This window comes from Macaca thibetana, chromosome 4 (assembly GCF_024542745.1).
Source record: "Macaca thibetana thibetana isolate TM-01 chromosome 4, ASM2454274v1, whole genome shotgun sequence".
NCBI lineage: Eukaryota > Metazoa > Chordata > Mammalia > Primates > Cercopithecidae > Macaca > Macaca thibetana.
The window spans coordinates 109,064,599-109,087,491 of record NC_065581.1 but is presented as its reverse complement, the minus strand read 5'-3'; the positions used below and the strand labels follow the sequence as shown (position 1 = coordinate 109,087,491).

General features: G+C 44.3%; 1 protein-coding gene across 3 annotated transcripts in view; it reads left to right on the top strand.

Annotated features, from left to right (window-relative positions):
* TIAM2 (TIAM Rac1 associated GEF 2) overlaps positions 1–22,893 on the top strand; it is a 273,384-nt gene that overhangs the window by 29,781 nt on the left and 220,710 nt on the right. For 2 of the 3 annotated variants that reach the window (XM_050786780.1, XM_050786782.1), the window contains exon 1: positions 3,607–7,362. The exons of the other annotated variant lie outside the window; for it this stretch is intronic. The gene's annotated coding sequence lies outside the window, so the exon portion shown is untranslated. Of the gene's footprint in view, positions 1–3,606; positions 7,363–22,893 lie in introns of those variants that run through there. 3 annotated transcript variants of the gene reach the window in all.

Sequence of the window (22,893 nt, the reverse complement as noted above, 5' to 3'; positions counted from 1 at the left end):
CTGTGGGAAGGTTTGAGAACTAGAATTCCTAGTTTCCCCTCCTCGCCCACCCCATTTGGTGATACTGAAAGGCAATCGCCCGGGGGCTCTGGCCGGTCCAGGAGCAGGGATGGACCTGGACCAAAGTAAACTTTGGCAGTTTACTTTCTATAGGCTAATAAGGCTTATCCAGGAAAACTGAGGGGCAAGGGGCTTCAGGTTGGTAATGACATGATTGTGGAAATGACTGGGGATAAATAGGGTGCAGCTTGTAGAGGGAGACACATTGTCTCAGAAGGGCCCCTGTGAAAGGGGCTGGGGGAACAGGGGTAGATGACATTGGGTCTAGGATCCCTGAGAGGCTGTGGTCCCTGAGAGCTGAGAGCTTGCGTGGGGCAGCAGCTTCAGTGGTTGATATAAGACCTTGCTTCCTGTCACTACTGCTTCTAGAAGATCACCTACTGCCTTTTGTCATTTTTTTTTTTGTTTTTTGAGATGGAGTCTCGCTCTGTCACCAGGCTGGAGTGCAGTAGCGGGTTCTTGGCTCATTACAATCTCCGCCTCCTGGGTTCAAGCTGTTCTCCTGCCTCAGCCTCCCGAGTGGCTGGGACTACAGGCACCCGCCACCACGCCTGGCTAATTTTTTGTATTTTTGGTAGAGACGGGGTTTCACTGTGTTAGCCAGGATGGTCTCGATCTCTTGACTTCATGATCCGCCCGCCTTGGCCTCCCTAAGTGCTGGGATTACAGGTGTGAGCCACCACGCCTGACCCTCCCTTTTGTCTTTTTGTAAAGTCCAAACTTAGCCTGACGTTTTAAGTCTTCTCTACCCCTCTGAAAGACTCATGTGTCCAGATCTATAGCCACCAGCTCCACGGGGCTGTCGAGCACTTTGAAATGTGGTCACCACCACTGAAGTGTGCTGTGAGTGTAACATACACACCAGGCTTGGCTGACTTAATATGAAAAACTAAGTGTAAAATATCCCATTACGATTTTTATATTGTTTACATGTTAAAACAAAGATATTTTGGATGTATTGGATTAAAATACATTATGGGCCAGGCACAGTGGCTCATGCCTGTAATCCTAGCATTTTGGAAGGCTGAGGCGGAAGGATCACTTGAGCCCACGAGTTCAAGGCTGTAGTGAGCTGTGTTCCTGCCACTGCACTCCAGCCTGGGTGACAGAGTGAGACCGTCTCGAAAAAAGAAAAAGGGTGTATATATATGTATGTGTATATATATGTATATGTGTATATAAATTAATTTCACTTGCTTCTTATTTTTTTCAATGTGGTCACTAGAAAATTAAATTATAGGCCAGGTGCAGTGGCTCACTGTGGATTACGGTGGCCAGGTGGAGCACTTGAGGTCAGGAGTTTGAGACCAGCTTGGCCAACACAGTGAAACCCCATGTCACTAATAATTCAAAAATTACCCAGGGGGTGGCGAGCTCCTGTAATCCCAGCTGCTTGGGAGGCTGAGGCACGAGAATCGCTTGAACCAGGGAGGGGGAACTTTTAGTGAGCCAAAGTTGGGCCACTGCACTGCAGCCTGGGTGGCAGAGGGAGACTGTCTCAAGAAAAAAAAAATAATTGCATACACGACTCACATTTCCCCCTCCCCTCCCCTTCCCATCTCTTCCTTTTTCTTCCCTGAAGGTGCCTGTCACTTTTTTTTTTTTTTTGATGGGGAGGCCAAGGCAGGCAGATCACCTGAGGTCAGGAGTTCGACATCAGCCCGGCCAGCATGGTGAAACCCCGTCTCTACTAAAAATATAAAAAATTAGCTGGGTGTGGTGGCAGGCGCCTGTAATCCTAGCTACTTGGGAGGCCGAGGCAGGAAAATCGCTTGAACCTGGGAGGCAGAGGTTACAGTGAGCTGAGATTATGCTAGTATACTGCAGCCTGTGTGACAGAGTGAGACTCCGTCTAAAAAAATAAAAAAGAAAAAATAGGCTGGGCACAGTGGCTCACGCCTGTAATCCCAGCACTTTGGGAGGCTGAGGCAGGCAGATCACTTGAGGTCAGGAATTCGAGACCAGCCTGGCCAATGTGGTGAAATCCCATCTCTACTAAAAACACAAAAAAATTAGCCAGGCATGCTGGCAGATGCCTGTAATCCCAACTATTCGGGAGGCTGAGACAGGAGAATTGTTTGAACCGGGGAGGTAGAGGCTGTAGTAAGCCGAGATCGAGCCACTGCACTCCAGCCTGGGCAACAGAGTTAGACTCCATCTAAAAAAAAGAAATGAAAAAAAATAAAAAAAGAATCCAAATTAGTAGGTGATTAGTAGATATCAGTTGATAGAATAATGAATGGGTAACTGTAAGGGGAGACTTGTGTCCAGAGGATTATTTTAAAAAGAAAAATTAAGCTATTGTAAATTATTTGTTAAATGAATGATTAAATGAAACTCTTAGTTTTGGGAAGAAGGTTGCAAATGGTGGGGGTGGGCTGCTTTGGAAATTCCAGTGGGACCCCTGGGGTTCCTTTTCTCACCAGATACGGCTTTCTGTGGTAGATTGGAAGGAACACTGGACTGATAGTTGGTGGACCTGACTTCTTGCTCGTGGACCCACTGACCAGCTGGCAAATCTTGGAGAATTTTCTTAACCTTTCTGAGGCTTTTGCTTCCTCGTTTGCAGAATTAGTGGAGCAGATTAGAAAAGGCAGTGAGGTGCTGGGCACAGTGGCTCACACCTGTAATCCCAGCACTTAGGGAGGCCAAGGTGGGCGGATAAGGAGGTCAAGAGATTGAGACCAGCCTGGCCAACATGGTGGAACCCTGTCTCTACTAAAAATACAAAAATTAGCCAGGCATGGTGGTGGGTGCCTGTAGTGCCAGCTACTTGGGAGGCTGAGGCAGGAGAATCACATGAACCTGGAAGGCGGAGGTTGCAGTGAGCCGAGATCGTGCCACTGCACTCCAGCCTGGCAACAGAGTGAGATTCCGTCTAAAAAAAAAAAGGCAGCAAGGTTGGTAGTAGACATGTCCCTGGGAGTCAGACTGGGTTCTCCAGGTTCTCCACCCGGCTATCATCACTTGCCGGCTGTGCAGCCTTGCCTAAGTCCCGAACTTCTTCCACACTTTCCAGAGTGGGAGTGAAGAAGGAGTTTCCTGTTCCTGCCAGAGGACCCTCTAAAGAAACCCGTGGAAATTAGATCCAGATCACAGAGTGATTGATAAATACCTGTTGACTTGAAGAATGAAAGGATAGCTCTCAGGGGAACTTCTGAAAGATGTTTTTCCCCAAAACTAGGCATGTTGAGGTATAATTTATGTGCTATAAACATTGTCCCCCATTTTTCACCTACTTTAAAAAATATGGTAAAATTATTGCAGCAAAATTACTGTATTAGCCTTTTGTTGTTGTTGTCGTCGTGATAGAGTCTGGCTCTGTCACCCAGGCTGGGGTGCAGTGACGCAATCTCAGCTCACTGCAACCTCCGCCCCCTGGGTTCACGTGATTCTCCCGCCTCAGCCTCCTGAGTAACTGGGATTACAGGGGTGTGCCACCACACGAGGCTAATTTTTTGTATTTTTAGTAGAGACGGAATTTTGTCATGTTGGCCAGGTTGGTCTCGAACTCCTGACCTCAAGTGGTCTGCCTGCCTCAGCCTCCCAAAATGCTGGGATTACAGGCACGAGTCACTGCTCCCAGCCATATTAGCCATTTTTAAGTCTATAGTTTAGTACATTCACATTGTTGTGAAACTCTCACCACTATCCATCTCCAGAACTTGTGTCATCTTGCAGAACGGAAATTCTGCACCCCATTAAACAATACCTCCCCATTTCTTCTTCTTCCACCCCTGGCAACCACCCTACTTCCTGCCTCTATGAATTTGACTGTTCTAGGTACCTCATTTAATTGGAATCATACAGTATTTGTTCTTTTGTGACTGACCTATTTTGCTTAGCGTGTGTCCTCAAGGTTTATCTATGTTGTAGCATGTATCAGAATGTCTTTCCTTTTTAAAGCGAAATAATATTCTCTTGTCTCTGTATGTCATCTTTTGTTTGTCTGCTCATTGGTCCACAGACATTTGGGGTTTTCTACTTTTTGGCTACTGTGAATATGGTAGCTATGAACGTGGCTGTACAAATATCTCTTCAAGACCCTGCTTTCAAGTCTTTGGGGATATAAACTGAGAAGTAGAATTCTATTTTTTTTTTTTTTTTTTTTTTGAGACGGAGTTTTGCTCTTGTCCCCCAGACTGGAGTGCCATGGCATGATCTCAGCTCACTGCAACCTCTGCTGCCGGGTTAAATTGATTCTCCTGCCTCAGCCTCCTGAATAGCTGGGATTACAGATGCCTGCCACCGTGCCCGGCTAGTTTTTATGTCTTCAGTAGAGATGGGGTTTCACCATGTTGGTCAGGCTGGTCTCAAACTCCTGACCTCATATGATCTGCCTACCTCGGCCTCCTAAAGTGCTGGGATTACAGGCATGAGCCACTGCGCCCGGCCAGAACTCTATTTTTAATTCTTTGAAAAAGCATTGTGTTGTTTTTCACAGCCCCTGCACCATTTTACATTCCAATCAGTGCACGAGGGTTCCAGTTTCTTTACCTCTACAAAGTGCTAGGGTTTTTTGAGACTATCCCCTCAGTTGCCTCATTTAAACAGATAAGGAAACTTCTTTCCCAATAGGTTAAGTGACATGACCACTTAGCTTGTTACTGTCACAAGTAGGACTAAAACTCAAGTCTCCCTGCTTTCCCTGTTGCATGTGCGATGCAGTCTGGTCATGCGTTTATTTCTTTACTCAACACAGTGCACACATCAGTGCTGTTTGAGGTGCAGGAGTTTACAATGATGGTTCAGATGAAGCCCCTGTTCTGACCTCTTGCCTCTTTCTGCCACTTTCCCAAAGCTGCTTTGTGCTGTTTACCTCTCAGTTTACCTCTCAGTTTAATCGCCACCTAGTAGCATCTGCAGCATCATACTTGGTGTCAAATAATTTGCTTTTTACTCTCCTCCTCTGTTTTCAGTCCAAAGGAGCTTAGGAAAATGAACTCACTTGTCCTGATATAGTTCTCAAAACTTAGTAATTTCTATAAAATCATTTGAGAAGAAAATATTAATAAAAATGAGGTAAGAGGGGAAGGGTATAGAGACGTCAAGCTCTGTACCAACAGGTGTAGAAAGTGGAGCCATATTTAAAAGTGATTAACCAGTGCTGGGCCTGCTTGTGTCCACGTGTGCCTGTCTGATTCTTTTTTTTTTTTCTCTCACTCTGTCGCCCAGGCTGGAGTGTAATGGCGCAGTCTTGGCCTACTGCAACCTCCACCTCCCGGGTTCAAGCGATTCTCCTGCCTCGGCCTCCTGAGTAGCTGGGGCTACAGGCGTTCTCCACCATGCCCGGCTAATTTTTTGTATTTTTAGCAGAGACAGGGTTTCACCGTGTTGGCCAGCTGGTCTCGAACTCCTGACCCCAGGTGATCCACCTGCCTTGGCCTCATAAGGTGCTGGGATTACAGGTGTGAGCCATTGCGCCTGGCCCGCCTGTCTGATTCTTGAAGAGCTCATCTCCGATAACGGGTATTTAATGCTAAGGAGAAACTCACAAGCAACAGGGGGCCTGAGTTTTGTTAGTTCAACTGTCACCTCGTAGGGAACATTGCCTGTGGCCACCTTGCAGAAGCAATGCAATGCTTATTGTTGACAAGTCCCTTGAGTTATGAGAAGTTAAAGCTTACTGAAGTTACGATATGGTTGCTACTTAAATATAGGTTTGAGTTAGTAGGGAAGAGGACTAACGATGGTTTCTTAGTAAGGCGTTTCGAGGGCTTGCTTGTGTCATGGCACTGGGCTTGGCAGCCATGGACGTGGATAAAGTGAATTCCTTTTTGTAACCATCTTAGGTTTCTCTTTTCCGGCTTCTGTTTTTGTAGAGTGGTTTTTTAAACTAGGGCACTGAGAGAGAAGGAGGGACTCATTTTTTGTTCTGTTTTTTTTTTTCCCTTGGCAAATGAATTAATTTCATCTTTTTTCTTGGCAAATGAATTTATTTCATTTTGAAATCTGCAATCCTTTCCTCTTTGTTCAAGATATCTGAGTTTGACTTGGATTTACTTACAGCCACTTCAGGAAATTGACTTTAAAGGAAAATCTGAGCCAGGTGGGAATCTCTGCTCTAGAAGCTGCAGGTACCTGACACCTGGCTCCCTTTAGGTCAGGTCTCAGGATGAAGTTAAGTCTAGACAGACAAAACTCTGCGATGAGGGCAGTTGTTGATGGGTCAATGTGAGAGACCTTTGTGATTCAGGGCAAAAGTGTTCTTGTGAAACTTTGCGGTTTAATAACAGAGCTTGTCTTTGCATATTGAACCCTGGTCCTTTTCGGCTGCGTCTAAATTTGTGTGTTCTGTGAAAGGGAATGGGATCTAGTGCCCGACCGAATTGTACCATGTCTGTGTGTTTGCTCTTGATTTTGCAGCCCTGACAGGTTGGGTAGCATCCTGGCCGGGAACCAGCTGCAAGTAACCAAGCAATGATGAGTTATTTGCAGTTGGATAAAGGCAGATTTTACCCATTATCCTCTGGAGGTCTTCTCTTGCGGGGAAAGGTCAGCAATAATGAGATTTAGCCAGCCCTCCTTGCAGGCGGAGCCTCCAAGGAAATACCATAGAACTTGAGTATTTTTGTGCTTTTGCTCATCGTATATGGAAGTCCTAATTGAAACCTTAAATTGTGCACTCTGTAAACCACTTGTGGAGCCGCAGATGGTTGGTTTGTACATTACTTAATTTCTCGGGTCCTTACTGTTCTTTGCCTGCAAAATGAAGGGATTGGAGAGAGTATTTCCAAGACTCTATTTTATCATCAGCAACATCATCGTTTTCTTGACATCATAGGAACTTGTTGATCAGAGGCTGTACCAGACACTTTATTAACATCTCGATACTCTGCATGCGGCCCTCCAGGACAGATTCCCTCCCAATCTGCAGAGGACACAGGCTTAGAGAGGGCGAGGAATTAAGCAGCTGAGCTGGGTTTTGACCCTGTCTGACTCCAAAGCACTTGTTCTTCAGACTGCGTCTTGCTGGCCTCTACAGCTTTATGATTCTGGGAAAAGTACTTAACGGCCACGTTTCTTCGGTAAAAACAGGTAATTGAAGAACAAAAATGAATGCTATATCTGCTTTAGGAGAACTGAAAGAGGCTGGAATAACTGCCTTTCTTACTGTAAGATTTAATTACTCATGGATGAACCAGAGATTTTAAGTATTAACAGAAATAAAACAACACAATTTTTAAAAATTCAGAGGATTTTCAGACAACAAATTTCCTGGAAGAAATTGTGCATTTTTTGCTTTTTCCTGAGAGTGTCATAAAAGCTGGGTTTAAGAATTGCCATTTGGTGGCAGATGGGGTAAGTTATTTTTGCCTTTAATATTTTTTCTTTGTAGAAGAAGAAGATCCTTTTCCTAAATTGCTGTTATATTTAGGTCTTTAGCGGTGGGATCTTGTGAATTCGCTATTATTGTAGACTGAAATCTATATATAGGGACACTCAAATGTGGTATAAATCCATGTCTTAAAAAAAAAAAAAGCAATTACTATGTTTGAAAGCCAAGCTATAAAAAGTAAATGAAATCATAGGAGAGCCAAGAAAGGATTTCATTTTACTGAGCAAATGTCCCTGACTTTCTTTTCCCTTTTGTGTCCTGCAGTGACAGAGTGGGGAATGCAAATGTTTCAAAATCAGGATCACAGCTTTTATTTACAGGTGGTGGAGTGTTGGCATTTGTCCCTGTCAGCACTCGTCCAATAGATGAAGTGACAGATCCAGAAGGGAGAAATCCAGAAAACAGACACTCAGCTTGTAATTTGTTAAATGTCATTTTAGTTATTTAGCATTCCATAGAACCTGGTTTTATTTGACTTTATTTAAAGAGGAGGTTATTTTTTATTTTTATTTTATTTTTAGAGACGGAGTCTGTCTCTGGTACGCGGGCTGGTGTACAGTGGTGTGATCTCGGCTCACTGCAACCTCTGCCTCCCTGGTTTAAGCGATTCTTCTGCCTCAGTCTCCTGAGTAGCTGGGATTACAGGCACCACGTCTGGCTAATTTTTGTATTTTTTTTAGTAGAGTTGGGGTTTCATCATGTTGGCCAGCCTGGTCTTGAACCCCTGACCTCAAGTGATCCGCCCACCCCTGCCTCCCAGAGTGCTGGGATTACAGGTGTGAGGCACTGCACCCGGCAAAGAGGACGTTATTTTTATTTAGTGTGTGCTCATATACGTTGTAATATTTTTTCATCAAAGTTGAAATTAATTTCCTTGAAAATTCATGTGTCTTTGACCGCTGAGGTTTGGGTAATACCTGCCAATTTTGCCAATCACATTAAAGAAATAGATTTGTAATACCGATACATAAAAACACATGTGAGCACCCCCCCCACCCCCAACACACACACAGAGAAAAGCAAGAAGGGAAGGAAACATTTGGATGCTTCAGAAAGGTGCTCTTGAGCAGTGGGACAAAAGCCTCCTTGAGCAGTTGTGAGTCTCAGAACATGGAACATCCACTGGTCTATAGATCTCACAAATAGAACAGGCTTCTTTAATGGTTCTTTCTTGCTCAGAGGTACTTTGCAGCCCAGCCAGAGCTCGGATAATGATAGGCTGGATTTCTACACGGAAACATAAAACAGCTCAAATCCAGGCATTCAGCTTTGTCTTCGTAAATTGCTGCATAGCTTTGGCTAGGTACTAGATAAAAAAAGAACTTCTAATGAGAGGAATATTTAAGACCTGGGTAAGCTGTCACACCATAAAATGCTAAACAGTATTCCCCTTAGGGATCTGTTCAGAATTTCACATATTCAAAATCTCTGTTGATTCCTCAGCAAATACAGATGATCTTGGCGTTCTTTCTGAATGCTTCCCCCAGGTTCTTCCCAAGGTTTCCATTAAGAATCATCTTTTTGCGATGAGAATTGAGTTTCTCACTTTTTTTTCCCTCGCGGTGGGGGTAGACTGTTTCAATGCTAAGCAGTTAATTTTCTTTGCAAAACTCACTGTGGTTTATCATCATGTTTCGAAGGGCATAGACATAGACAACTACGGGACACTGGGGGAGGGCTGGAAATGTTTTTGTAACAAAGAGGCTGCATGCTTGAGGTAGATGCATCCCAGTGGGGGCTGGCAGGCATTGAGGGACTGACTCATACATGACTCACATGGCAGCCTGGGTGGCCCCTTGGCCCTGGTGCCAGCCTCTGGGAGTTTGGAGCTGGTGCTCACCTCTCCCACGAGAACTTGAGAGTTAAAATATACGATGAGGCTTCTGGTTTGATTGGAGTGGGACTCACCTTTGGTTAGGGACTTGGTGAGAAGCTAGAATAAATGCACACACCTTTTGGCTTTTGTATGTAGTTAGGGTAGACTGGGCTACTGCTGGTTTTACACATGGTGAGACTGTGTAACGGAGCAACTGGTTGGGAAGAGAAAAACTGTTCATTTGTTATAGTGCACATCTGTACCTACTTGAAATGCCACCTTTATGATATTTCCCATATAATTTGTGTCTATTTCTGGACTATGAATATTTCTGTTCATTAGCCAACTATTAAATATTTTTGTTTTCCTTTTTTTTTTTTTTTGAGATGGAGTCTTGCTCCATCTCAAGATGGAGTGCAGTGGAGCGATCTCGGCTCACTGCAACCTCTGCCTCCTGGGTTCAAACAATTCTCCTACCTCGGCCTCCTGAGTAGCTGGGATGTGCCACCATGCCCGGCTAATTTTTCTATTTTTAATAGAGATGGTGTTTCACCATGTTGGCCAGGCTGGTCTCTTACTCCTGACTTCAGGTGATCCACTTACCTGACGTCTGGCCCAAACTATTAAATATTAAAACAAAAAAAATATTAAAATGACTAATCGTATAAATGATTTTGCTATCTGATAAGGCAAGTATCTCCTTGTTATTCTCTTTTTCCTCAATATATTCTTTCTTGACTATTGTTCACAAAGTTATTCTTCCAGATGAACTTTAGAATTTGCCTGTCTTTTTTTTTTTTTTTTTTTGGAGATGGAGTCTCGCTTTGTCGCCTCACTGCAAGCTCCGCCTCCCGGGTTCATGCCATTCTCCTGCCTCACCCTCCTAAGTAGCTGGGACTACAGGCATGCGCCACTACGCCCGGCTAATTTTTTTGTATTTTTAGTAGAGACAGGGTTTCACCATGTTAGCCAGGATGGTCTCCATCTGACCGCATGTTGTTTTAACATCTATTTGGGGCTGGGTGCAGTGGCTCATGCCTGTAATCCCAGCACTCTGGGAGGCTGAGGCAGGCGGATCACCTGAGGTCAGGAGTTTAAGACCAGCCTGGCCAACATGGTTAAACCCCATCTCTGCTAAAAATACAGAAATTAGCTAGGCATGGTGGCGTGTGCCTGTAATCCCAGCTACTCGGGAGGGTGAGGTATGAGAATCACTTGAACCCGGGAGACGGAAGCTGCAGTGAGCTGAGATCGCACCACGGCACTCCAGCCTGGGAAACAGAGTGAAACCCTGTCTGGAAAAAAAAAAAAAAAAGGAAAAAAGTATCTATTTGAGTTTCACCAAATGTATAGTAATTTAAGGAAAATTGTTCTTATTGATTTGAATCTTCCTGTCAAGCAACATAGACTGTCTCAGAATTTCCTAGGTATTTGTGCCCTTTAGTAAATTTTTTATAGCTTTAGAAACATTGATATTACACATTATTATTAATTTCTTCTTATTTAGTAATATTTGCTGGTGATAGAGGATTCATTTTTCTTTTTTCAAACAGGGTCTTGCTCTGTCACCCAATCTGGTGTGCAGTGGCACAAACGTGGCTCACTGCAGCTTCAACTTCCTGGGCTCAACTGATTCTGCTGCCTCAGCAGGAGCTGGAACTACAGGTGTGTGCCACACCTGGCTAATTTTTTGATTTTTTTTTTTTTTGTAAAGATGGGGTCTCACTTTATTGCTCAGGCTGGTCTCAAAATCTTAAGCTCAAGGACTCCTTCCATCTTGACCTCCCAAAGTTTTGGGATTACAAATGTGAGCCACTGCACCCAGCCCAGGATTTCTTCCCTCAATTAATTTTTAATTGGTTATTACTAATATAGAGGAGCTTACTGATTTTGTATATTCATTATCAGTTTCCTTACTGAAGTTAATACTTCTAGTAAATTTTCAGCTATCTTTGACTTTCTAAGCAGATGTCATATCATCCATAAAAGTAGAACAATATTTGTTCCTCATTTCTTTTCTTGTCTTACTGCATGAAGGTTTATAAAATGAATTGGTAAACTTTCCATCTTTTCCTATACTCAGGAACTATATATATATAACCTAAAGACTTTTTTTTTTGAGACAGGGTCTCAGTCTGTTGCCCAGGCAGACTGCAGTGGTGCGATCGCGGCTCACTGCAACCTCCGCATCCCAGACACAAGCCATCCTCCTGTCTCAGCTTCCCGAGTAGCTGGGACCACAGGCATGCGCCACTATGCCTGGCTAATTTTTGTATGTTTTGTAGAGATGGGGGTCTCATCATGTTGCCTAGGCTGGTCTTGAACCCCGGGCTCAAGCCATCCTCCCACCTTGGCCTCCCAGAGTGCTGGGATTACAGGCGTGAGCCTCTGTGGCTTTGTTGTTCTTTGAAAGTTTCATAGTTATCACTTGTAAAGCAAATGGGCTTGAAATGATTTTTATATTACCTTATGATAACTTTCTGAAATTACGGAGTTTGGGGAGGGAGGAGAGGGAGGCAAGATAGAGCATGAGATGAGGCAGGCCAGATGCAGATGGAGAGTTGAACATCTTGGAAAGAGAACTTCACAACCAAGTTGTGATCAATCGTGATGCCTTTTTCCTAGAAAACAAGGAAATGATGTAGGTTGTTAAAATTGAACTGCCTTCTGTTGGTGAGAAGTTGATTTTCAACAGTCCTGTGATAGCTGCTCACATTTTATTACTATGATCTCCTGAAGAGATTAAGGTCGAGAAGGAGCAATAGCCAGGGATTTGACCTTGTCTGGTTGTTAGGAGGAGCAAGCTGTTGATCTCTGCTTTTAACCTGCATCCAAACTGCAAGCCTCCTGGTATTGTTCACCCCACTGCTCAAGGGGTGTCTGCTTAGAAATTCCATTCTATGGGGAATGCTTGCCAATCCATGATTTGACTGATTTTCTCATGTGATTGCGGAAGAATGTTAGCTACTTTTCCCATCTTGCTCCTATGGAATAATACTAACTGGTAAATTTTGGAGGAAAGCTGCTGTTCTATCATGATGGAAATTATATTTTGGATTCTGCTTTTCACTATAGAAATTTTTTGGTAAATGTTGCCCTGAACTCAACCAGGGAGGTTCCATAGCCTTCTGGACAATGAGATTAAATCTTTCATTTTAGTGATCTTCCTGTGTTTAAATCAGGACCTCAACTGTCTCTCGTTAGAAGACTTGGGGAAATAAAAGGTAAGGATTCCTCTGGCATAGTAATGGTGTCAAAAGATTTAGTAATTTGAGAATGCATTCATAGTTTTGGCGAAATAAGTTCCTGTGAGGCTCTTTGGCCTCCCTGACTGCTGTTCTCTTTGTTGTGTGTGGCTAAGAGTTTTTATGAAATTCTATGCAACTGGTATTCACAAGATGCCTTCTGACTTATTTAACCCTTTGATAGTATGCTGAAAATTCCAGTGTGAACATGCATGGTCATAAATGCTTCTCAGTGTTAAATTAGCTGCTTAAAGGTGTAACACCTATTCACTTCTTGTCAGTTTCTTTGTTTTTAAAAGACTAAATACATATGTGCCTCTTTGTATGTGTTATGCATATTTTAGAATGAATCAATATAAATCCAGGTGAGTCTTTCTAAATGACTCAGACACTGTTGCTGATACTTCAAATAATTTTTGCTATCATTTTATAATTTATCTCTAATATTTTTTAGTAGCTGTCTCAAATTGCAAAAGAGTTTTTGTTTTAAAAATGAAGAGATGAAGCTGGGAGTGGGGGCTCACACCTGTAATCCCAGCACTGTGGAAGGCCAAGGCGGGCAGATTACTTGAACCCAGGAGTTTGAGAGCAGCCTGGGTAACATGGCTAAACCGCGTCTGTACAAAAAATACAAAAAATTATTAAGTCGGGCGTGGTGGCACGCACCTATAGTCCCAGTTACTCGGGAGGCTAAGGGGAGGCTAAGGTGGGAGTGTGTCTGGAACTGGTTCCTTCCGGTGGGTTCTTGGTCTCCCTAACTTCAAGAATGAAGCCGCAGACCCTTGTAGTGAGTGTTACAGTTCTTAAAGATGGTGTGTCCGGAGTTTGTTCCTTCAGGTGTTCAGATGTGTCCGGAGTTTCTTCCTCCTGGTGGGTTCGTGGTCTTGCTGGCTTCAGGAGTGAAGCTGCAGACCTTCACAGTGAGTGTTACAGTTCTTAAAGGCAGCGTGTCCAGAGTTGTTCCTTCCTCCCGGTGGGTTCGTGGTCTCGCTGGCTTCAGGAGTGAAGCTGCAGACCTTTGTGGTGAGTGTTATAGTTCATAAAGGTAGTGTGGACCCAAAGAGTGAGCAGCAGCGAGATTCATTGTGAAGAGCAAAAGAACAAAGGCTTCCACAGCATGGAAGGGGACCCAAGCGGGTTGCCCCTGCTGGCTTGGGCTTTTATTCCCTTATTTGGCCTCGCCCATGTCCTGCTGATTGGTCCATTTTACAGAGTGCTGATTGTTGCGTTTACAAACCTTTAGCTAGACACAGAGCGCTGATTGGTGCATTTTTACAGAGTGCTGATTGGTGCATTTACAAACCTTTAGCTAGACAGAAAAGTTCTCCAAGTCGGCACTAGACCTAGGAAGTCCTGCTGGCTTCACCTCTCAGGAGGATCACCGGAACCTGGGGAGGTTGATGCTGCAGTGAGCTGAGATCTCAGCATTGCACTCCAGCCTGGGCACAGCGTCTGTGGTCTTTTAAGACTAAACAAATCGCAGAACTTATATGTAAATAAAAGGAACTAAATATGGTAGGAGATATGTCCATGTGATGGGCTTAAAGAAGAAAATGTAACATTATTAATTTGAATTATCTTACTTGCTTTTCTTACTTTTGGGTAGAATCAAAAGGAAAATTCCTGGGAACAAAAAGCACATTGTCTATTTAATTTGAGGTATCTATGAAAGCAGTTTTAATTCATATTTTGAAGATGTATATCGAGTGAGACTAGGGGCTTGAAAAGGTAAGAGATTTACAGTTCCTGTAAGTACTGCTTTGGCATAGCAGAAGAACCTCTCAAAGCATAGCATGTACTTTATAGACTATACAATGGAAGATCTGTGAGGGAAAAAAGGTTTTGACTCAGTGGGAGAGGTTATGCTACTGTGAGAAAGGAAATTATGTTTAGGTTGAACAAGCTAAGCCATTTGCCAAAATGTTCTCCTCAGTGTTCCTGTATGTTTTCTTCTGGTGCATACACATGTCTTAAGCCTGTGCCAACCTGCCTGCTTGTCTGTGAACAGGAATTAAAGTTTGGAAAGCTTCCATTGTGATCCTTTCCCCACTTGCCTCTCACAGTGTGGTTCATGGAATGCACCACTCAGTGAGCTTACATTTGGAGCGTGAAGATGCTGATAGCAATCTGTGTCATGCGTGGCATTCTAAATCCCTGTCCATACAAGCATCATCAAATGGGGAACTGAGGCATCTGTCAAAAGAATGCAGTGGGGGCCAGGTGCAGTGGCTCAAGCCTGTAATCCCAGCACTTTGGGAGGCCGAGGCGGGCGGATCACGAGGTCAGGAGATCGAGACCATCCTGGCTAACACGGTGAAACCCTGTCTGTACTGAAAATACAAAAAATTAGCTGAGCATGGTGGTGGGCACCTGTAGTCCCAGCTACTAGGGAGGCTGAGGCAGGAGAATGGCGTGAATCCAGGAGGTGGAGCTTGCAGTGAGCCGAGATCGTGCCATTGTACTTCAGCCTGGGCAACAGAGCAAGACTCTGTCTCAAAAAAAAAAAAAAAAAAAAAAAATGCAGTGGGAATCGTTTGAGGATGAGCAGGGTTTGTGTTCTTCATTTTTGCTGCACTCCAACCCTCTTTAGGCTGCAGGGATTTTTGTTTTTTTGTTTTTTAAGACAGAGTCTTGCTCTGTTGCTGGAATGCGGTGGCGTGATCTCGGCTCACTGCAACCTCTACCTCCCAGGTTCAAGCATTTCTCCTGCCTCAGTCTCCCAAGTAGCTGAGATTATGGGCGCCCGCCACCATGCCCAGCTAACTTTTTGTATTTTTGGTAGAGATGGGTTTCGCCATGTTGGCCAGGTTGGTATTGAACTCCTGACCTCAGGTGATCCACTCACCTCGGCCTCCCAACGTGCTGGAATTACAGGCATGTGCCACCATGCCTGGCCTCTTTTTTTCTTCTTTTGAACATTTTTTTGTATGTTGACCAAAGGAATACTTCAAAGGAATTTGGGGTATGTGGAAGAATCATTTCCTCCTAAATGATTTCTGTCTTTAGTTGAAAACAGCTATGTGTTAATTCTACGACCACAGCCCATTTACATTTCCTTTCTGTTGTCCATGTTGGTGCTGTTGCCTGTGTGCCTGTTAGATTGTATCTTAAACACATCTGGTCAAACTGGTCTAGATTTTCCTTGTTCCCAGGTCTTCTCATTGCCTTCCTGAACATTTGGAGAAGGCGAGTACACCTGGATCTCATCTTGAGTACATATGTATTCACTGCAGCCATGATGGCCCCGGGCCCTCTACAGCCCTGCCTGTGCCCTACTTAAATGTGGCCCAAAGATCCCACTTTGGTGATGTTATCACTGGGCTACTTCCGTGATCTCTCAGGAGCATGGTTACGTTTTAGGTTACGTTAATTCCTTAAGGGAGCTGGCTTGTCTCCTCAAAACAACTGTTAGAAAGATAAGACATAGTCCTATTTTGCTTTTGAGCGACTTTATCTGTGGTCTCCAATATTTGTTTTTATTTTATGAAATACCCTAATGTTGTAGTTGATATAGCACTTTGGCTCTGAAATTTAGAGTAGAAGCACAGGAGGTTTCTCAGGTTTAAAGATAAAACTCACGAATAGAAAGGTTTAGTTTCTTAGCTAAGAAAGGACGCCGTGCCAAGTATGAGTTATGCTCAGAAAAAAAAAAAGTTTGCCCCAGAAATATTTCACACTCAGTGTCTTCTTCAGAGCCCCCCTGTCTGTTTCCTAGAAGACTCTTGGCCCCTTCTTGAAGTAGCTTCTGCCATTGGCTCCTGGGCCAGCTTCTTTCTCTCGGCTTTCTTTTCTTTTCTTTTTTTCTTTTTTTTTTTTTTGAGAGTCTCGCTGTGTCGCCCAGGCTGGAGTGCAGTGGTGCCATCTTGGCTCACTGCAACCTCCCTGTCCCGGGTTCAAATGATTCTCCTGCCTCAGCCTTCCGAGTAGCCAGGATTACAGGTGTCTGCCCCCATGCCCAGCTAATTTTTGCATGTTTAGTAGAGATGGGGTTTCAGTATGTTAGCCAGGCTTTCTTGAACTCCTTGACCTCAGGTGATCCACCTGCCTCAGCCTCCCAAGGTGTTGGGATTACAGATGTGAGTCACTGTGCCTGGCTTCTCTTGGCTTTCTTCTCTGTTGCTCACCCTTTTTTTTTTTCTTTCTGCCTCCCTTTGGAGTCTCCTTCCTTATCCGACTGTCAAACAGTGAGGTTCTCCCTAGAGTGCCAACCTGGGTTCTCTTCAGTGGATAATTTTTTGCTTTGCCCCTGCCTTCATCTACCAGAATACGTGCTAGTTTCTGCCCAGTCAACATAACTCTAGGTGAGACCTCTCTTCTGGAGTCCAGTGTTTTTTCATTTGTTTGTTTGTTTTGTTTTTTTTGTTTGTTTGAGACAGTCTTGTTCCGTTGCTGGAGTGCAATGGCGCCGTCTCGGCTCACTGCAACCTCCGCCTCCCAGGTTCAAGTAATTCTACTGCCTCAGCCTCCCAAGTGGCTGGGATTGATTACAGGCACCCACGACCACGCCTGACTAATTTTCATATTTTGAATAGGGATGGAGTTTCACCATGTTGGCCAGGCTGGTCTCGAAGTCCTGACCTTAGGTGATCTGTCCACCTCGGCCTCCCTAAGTGCTGGGATTGCAGGCGTGAGCCACCATGCCTGGCTGGGTCCGGTGTTTTAACCTCCAACTGGATGTCTTCATCTGGATGTTTGCTGCCCTCCTGCAACTGAGTGCTTCAGAAGTGAATGAAGCCTTTTCACCTCAGAATTGCATCTCTCCATGGAGCTCCTGCCTCAGAGCACGTGCTTTGGAGTCTGAGAGCCCATGTTTGATCCTTGGCTAGGTTAGTTAACCTCTTTTTCCTGCCTTGTCACATTGGCTGAGACCTCCAAGACAACGTTGGTTTATTCCTGGTCTTAATATAACACATTCAGTTTTCACCGTTAAGTATGATGTTAGCCACAAATGTTTTCAAAGATGCTGTTTATTGCGAAGTTTTTAAAAACAGAGTTGAAAAATATTTTTCATTAGCTGATTACGAATTAATGTTTTTTTTTTTTAAATGTTTACAGGGTCCCTATTAAAAACAACAAAAACCAAAACCCACCATAATAAATCTAAGGAAATTTAAAATTGTATTTCAGTAAAACCTGTATGGGTCCAAGAAGCTTTCACAGTTAAAGAGGAAAAGGTAGAAATATGGTTTGGAGGGAATGAACTGATTATTATAGTTTGTTTAATCCATCGTATGCACTGATTCTTTATTTGCTGAATGGATGTGCAAGTGATGTAAGTTGAGTTTTGCTGTTTTTTTATTCTTGGCCTTAAATGTATCTTCCTATTATTATTATTTTTTGAGACGGAGTCTTGCTCTGTCACCCAGGCTGGCGTGCGGTGGCATGATCTCGGCTCACTGCCTCTCTACCTCCCGGGTTCAAGTGATTCTCCTGCTTCAGCCTCCCGAGCAGCTGGGATTACAGGCATGCACCACCACACCTGGCTAATTTTTGTATTTTTAGTAGAGACAGGGTTTCTCCATGTTGGTTAGGCTGGTCTCGAACTGCTGACCTCAGGTGATCCGCCCGCCTTGGCCTCCCAAAGTGCTGAGATTACAGGCGTGAGCCACCATGCCTGGCCTGGAGCAATTCTTAAAGTTCAGACATTTAAAATGATTGTTGGAGTCAGGGTCCAGGGAGTTCGCTTTTGTCCTTAGGCATGACTCTCTATAACTTTTTCAGTTTCCCTTCACCTACTTGTTATGTCACAGTTTCCTGTCCTTAGTTCAAGAACATTCTTCCAAGCTGCCTTAGCCACTTGTCGTGTCCCAGGAGGAGCATCTTTGGTGTTAGATCTGATTCCGTTCTTTTCTTCTTGAACTATTGCTTGTAAATGTTCAATGTAGATAAATTTTCTGAGCTTCAATTTTCTTATCTGTAAAATGGGGGCAGTAAAATACCGACCTTGAATTGAGTTGTGAGGCTTCAATGACATAAAGAAGTTGGCAGCATAATTAGCGTAGAGAAGGTCCTCAGTAAACTCTGAAGGTGACCATCTTTCCTTTCCCTCGAGTTCAATAGCTCTGCAGTTTTCTGTTTTGAAGGATTAAGACTTTAAAGTGTTTCTGTATTTCTGTTGTTCTGAAAAAAAAATCACCACTCCCTCTCGTCACCTGGAACTAAATGCACTTTTCCCTTAAAGTTGCAGGTCAGCATGAATAGTTCTCAGTGTGCTCCTCTGGGCTTGTTTCTTGGTTTCTAGTTTTTTTTTTTTTTTTGAGACAGAGTCTCCCTCTGTCGCCCACGCTGGAGTGCAATGGCGTGATCTCGGCTCGCTGCAACCTCTGCCTCCTGGGTTCCGGCAATTCTCCCTCCTCAGCCTCCTGAGTAGCTGGGATTACAGGCGCGCACCACCACGCCTGGCTAATTTTTGTATTTTTAGTAGAGACGGGGTTTTGACATGTAGGCCAGGCTGGTCTTGAACTCCTGACCTCAAGTGATCTGCCCACCTCCGCCTCCCAAAGTGCTGGGATTGCAGGTGTGAGCCACCACGTCCGGCCCTCGGGGCTTGTTTGTGAGTCCTTCCTTCTTCTGTGTCCATTGCTGCTCTGCATCTTTATCTGAAGTTGCTGTTGGCCGGGTCTTTGCTCTCCATTCTGTTTTTGGAGTACCTGGTCGACCCTAAGGAATTCTTTTGTTTCTCTGTTTTCACTTTTAGGATCAAAAGAGGCAGTTTCTTTCTCCAGTTGTAGGAGAAAAGAGAGTTTAAGATTTTCCTTCTGGCTGAGTTGTTAAATAAGGAGCATTAAAACAAACTTTTATTGAAGGGCACAAATCCTGGGGTGGAACTTGATGAATTTTCCCAAAGTGAACACCCCATGTAATGAGGATGGTAATAAGTTTAAGAAAAGTCTGACGGCCCGAGCTTTCCTAAGCCTTCTCACCGCTGTTATCCTTCAGATGACCCAGGTGTTGTGAGAGGCATTTCAGCCCCTGGTGCCCTCTGACCCACCATCTGCCGGCTAGTTCTGTAGGGTCTGGTTGGCCTGCCCTGCTCTCCCGCCCCTTCCCCCAGATGGGATACCTGGGGTTAGAGAGACTGGCTCTTTGTTCCCAGTGCCGCCTGCATTTCAGTAGACATAGAGACATAGGATGCTGTGTTTCCGCTCTCCCTTAAACGGTCTTCCCTTTGGGCTAGTTGGAGGTGGGACAGATGATGCAGAGCAGATGCTGTGCGAAACACTGGCTGTGTGCATGCTCCCTTTGCTTTCTGTCTCTGTTCAACAAAGTATTGAAACTACTAAGACAATGCTGATATCAGAAGCTGGTATGAAAAAGCACTGTGTTTTTGATTAAGATGAAAATACTAGACTTTGACTTTTAAAAATGAAGAGTAGGCCTGGCCAGGTGCAGTGGCTCATGCCTGTAAATGCAGTGTTTTGGAAGGCCAAGGTAGGAGAATTGCTTGAGGTCAGAAGTTTGAGACCAGCCAGGGCAACCTAGTGAGACCTTGTCTCTACAAAAATAAAAATATTAGCCAGGTATAGTGGTGCACACCTGTAGTCCCAGCAACTCAGGAGGCTGAGGTGAAAAGATCCCTTGAGCCCAGGAGTTTGAGGCTGCAGTGAGCTGTGATTGTGCCACCACACTCCACACCACTGCTCCAGCCTGGGTGACAGAGTGAGAGCCTGTGAGCCTGCTTTTTTTTTTTTTTTTTTTTTTTTTTTTGGCGATTGGGTCTGACTCTGTCACCCAGGCTGAGTGTAGTGGCGTGATTTCGGCTCACTGCAGCCTTGACCTACCAGGCTCAGGTGATCCTCCTACCTCAGTCTCCTGAGTAGTTGGGACTACAGGTGTGCGCTACCACACCTGGCTAACTTTCATATTTTTTTGTGGAGACAGGGTTTGCTGTGTTGTCAAGGCTGGTCTTGAACTCCTGGGTTCAAGTGATCCTCCCACCTTGGCCTCTCAAAATGCTGGGATTACAGATGTGAGCCAGTATGCCTGAACCTGTCTCTTAAAAAGGAAAAAAAAATATGTTTTGGTCCTATGAGAAAGTTTTGATGACCAGAATTGTGCTTTCATCCCTCTTTAGCAGTAATCAAGCTCACTCCACTCCGTTTTCTGTCTTCCCCTGAGTCCGAGATGTAAGAAATTTCTTGAGATCTTACATGAGTCTTGTCTGGAAGACAAAATGCTGATGGCCATGGTGGGGAGGAGGTTGCCTCCTGAGGAGCGTGAGAAGGTTCTTTGTCTGCACTGAAATTTCCCGGAAGTTTGGATAGCTAGGTAAAAGTTGCCAGAAGTGGGGTATAGGTCCAGGGGGATTAGGTTTTCTTGGACCTCATGCTCATACAATTTGAATGGGAATGGGTGTTGGGGGTTGGGGAATGGGGGGGGGGGGGTCTTTATTTGTTTTTGTTTTTTTTTTTTGAGATGGAGTCTTGCTCTGTCACCTAGGCTGGAGTGCAGTGTCGTACTCTTGGCTCACTGCAAGCAAGCTCTGCCTCCCAGGTTCATGCCATTCTCCTCCCTCAGCCTCCCGAGTTGCTGGGACTACAGGCGCCGCCACCACGCCCGGCTAATTTTTTGTATTTTTAGTAGAGATGGGATTTCACCATGTTAACCAGGATGGTCTCGATCTCCTGACCTTGTGATCCGCCCGCCTTGGCCTCCCAAAGTTCTGGGATTACAATCGTCAGCCACTGCGTCCAGCCATGTCAGGGGCTCTTTAAAAAAAAATACAAAAAGATCTTTCTTCTGTAACTTCTACAAGAACATTTGTGACTGCATTGTTGGGGCCCTTCCCAGAACCACAGGAGGGGCCCTGAAGCTTAAGCATCGTGAGTTTAATGTAACTTGTCTCTTCCTAAATAAGAGGCAGAATAAAGCAGGGTGTGCCTGTGGCAAACTGCTTACTTCCTCTAAGCTTTATGCTCAGAAGCAAAAAGAGTTGGAAAAGTGTGTTACATTCAGAAGACTTGACAAGTAGCTAGAAAGTACCTAGGCGTGGAAAATGCTTTATGCAGTTGAAACTCAACTGTAGTTCCTGTTCAATGTAACCATTTTTTCCAAACTTCAATTTGGCAATAATTTGTACTGTAATTTGTTATTACAAAGCGACCCTTGACCGAAACCAATTAACTTTGAATTTCTTGCCTAGACTGTTATATTACGAAGTTTTAGAGGCATTTTCTGAGAAATTATATTAAATTTCCATGTTAATTAGGACCTTGAGGTATCCTTGTGTCAAAGAAGATGCATAATCTTCTCTTCTTTGGCAATTACTTTCTCATCTTTCCCCCCTCTCTGATTAGTCTTCATATCTGTTTCCCTATTTAGATAAATACTTCATCAATCAGGGATTAGAATAATCTCATTACCTATGGGAATTCTTCCGTGTGGCTCAGGGCTGTAATGGAGCTGTTAGGGGAGCCATTATCATTGAAAGCACCACTTAGTGACCAGATGGCCTCATTGGAAGCAACTTGCCCAATGTCAGGGAAGAAGACATTTAATGAGGCCTAATGGCCTAACACAAGCTGAGTAGGCAAGAGTGGAATCCTGGTTTTGGTGATGGTGGTGCTTTGTTTTATCTTCAGCAAGAGCACAAATCTTTTTTTTTTTTTTTGAGATGGAGTCTCACTCTATTTCCTAGGCTGGAGTGCAGTGGCACCATCTCGGCTTACTGCAACCTCTGCCTCCCAGGTTCATGCGATTCTTGTGCCTCAGCCTCCCTCGTAGCTGGGACTACAGGTGTGCACCACCGCACCCGGCTGATTTTTGTATTTTTAGTAGAAATAGGGTTTCACCATGTTGACCAGGCTGGTCTCAAACTCCTGGCCTCAGGTGATCCACCTGTCTTGGCCTCCCAAAGTGCTGGGATTACAGGTGTGAGCCACCCTGCCCGGCCAAGAGCACAGTTCTTTGTTTTGGTAGGAAAAATAGAGCTATTGGAAGTAAAATAACAGGTCTTCATATCATGAAAATGATGGCAAAAGTCAAAGAATGAGTGTCATTCTTTGTCATAGCAGAATTTCTTATAACGAGGGAGCTGGGTGCTTGTAATGCCTGATGGAGCGAGGGCAGCCACCATTCAGGGTTTTCAGCTCAGGCAAGTTCCCTATTTTTTTGGATGTAGGTTTCAGTGTCCACACTGCCCGTTGTTCTAAGTGCCAGTGGGGCTCTTGGATATGCTTGCCAAACTCATTGGCTTCTTGGACAAAGCCAGAATTTGAATCCTAAATTAAAGGTGAAAAACAAGTCTCTAAACTCATTAAGCTCCATTACCATTCAAGTGGGGCTTTTATACAGTTTCTGACCACTTGAATTACAGAAAATGATTGAAAAATTTTTGGTTTTTTTTTTTCCCCAGGGGTTGGGGGAAAACTTTATAAAACTTGTTCATGTTTGTGGTGAACTGAAGCCTCCTCTGCTTATTTTAGTCCTTGGAG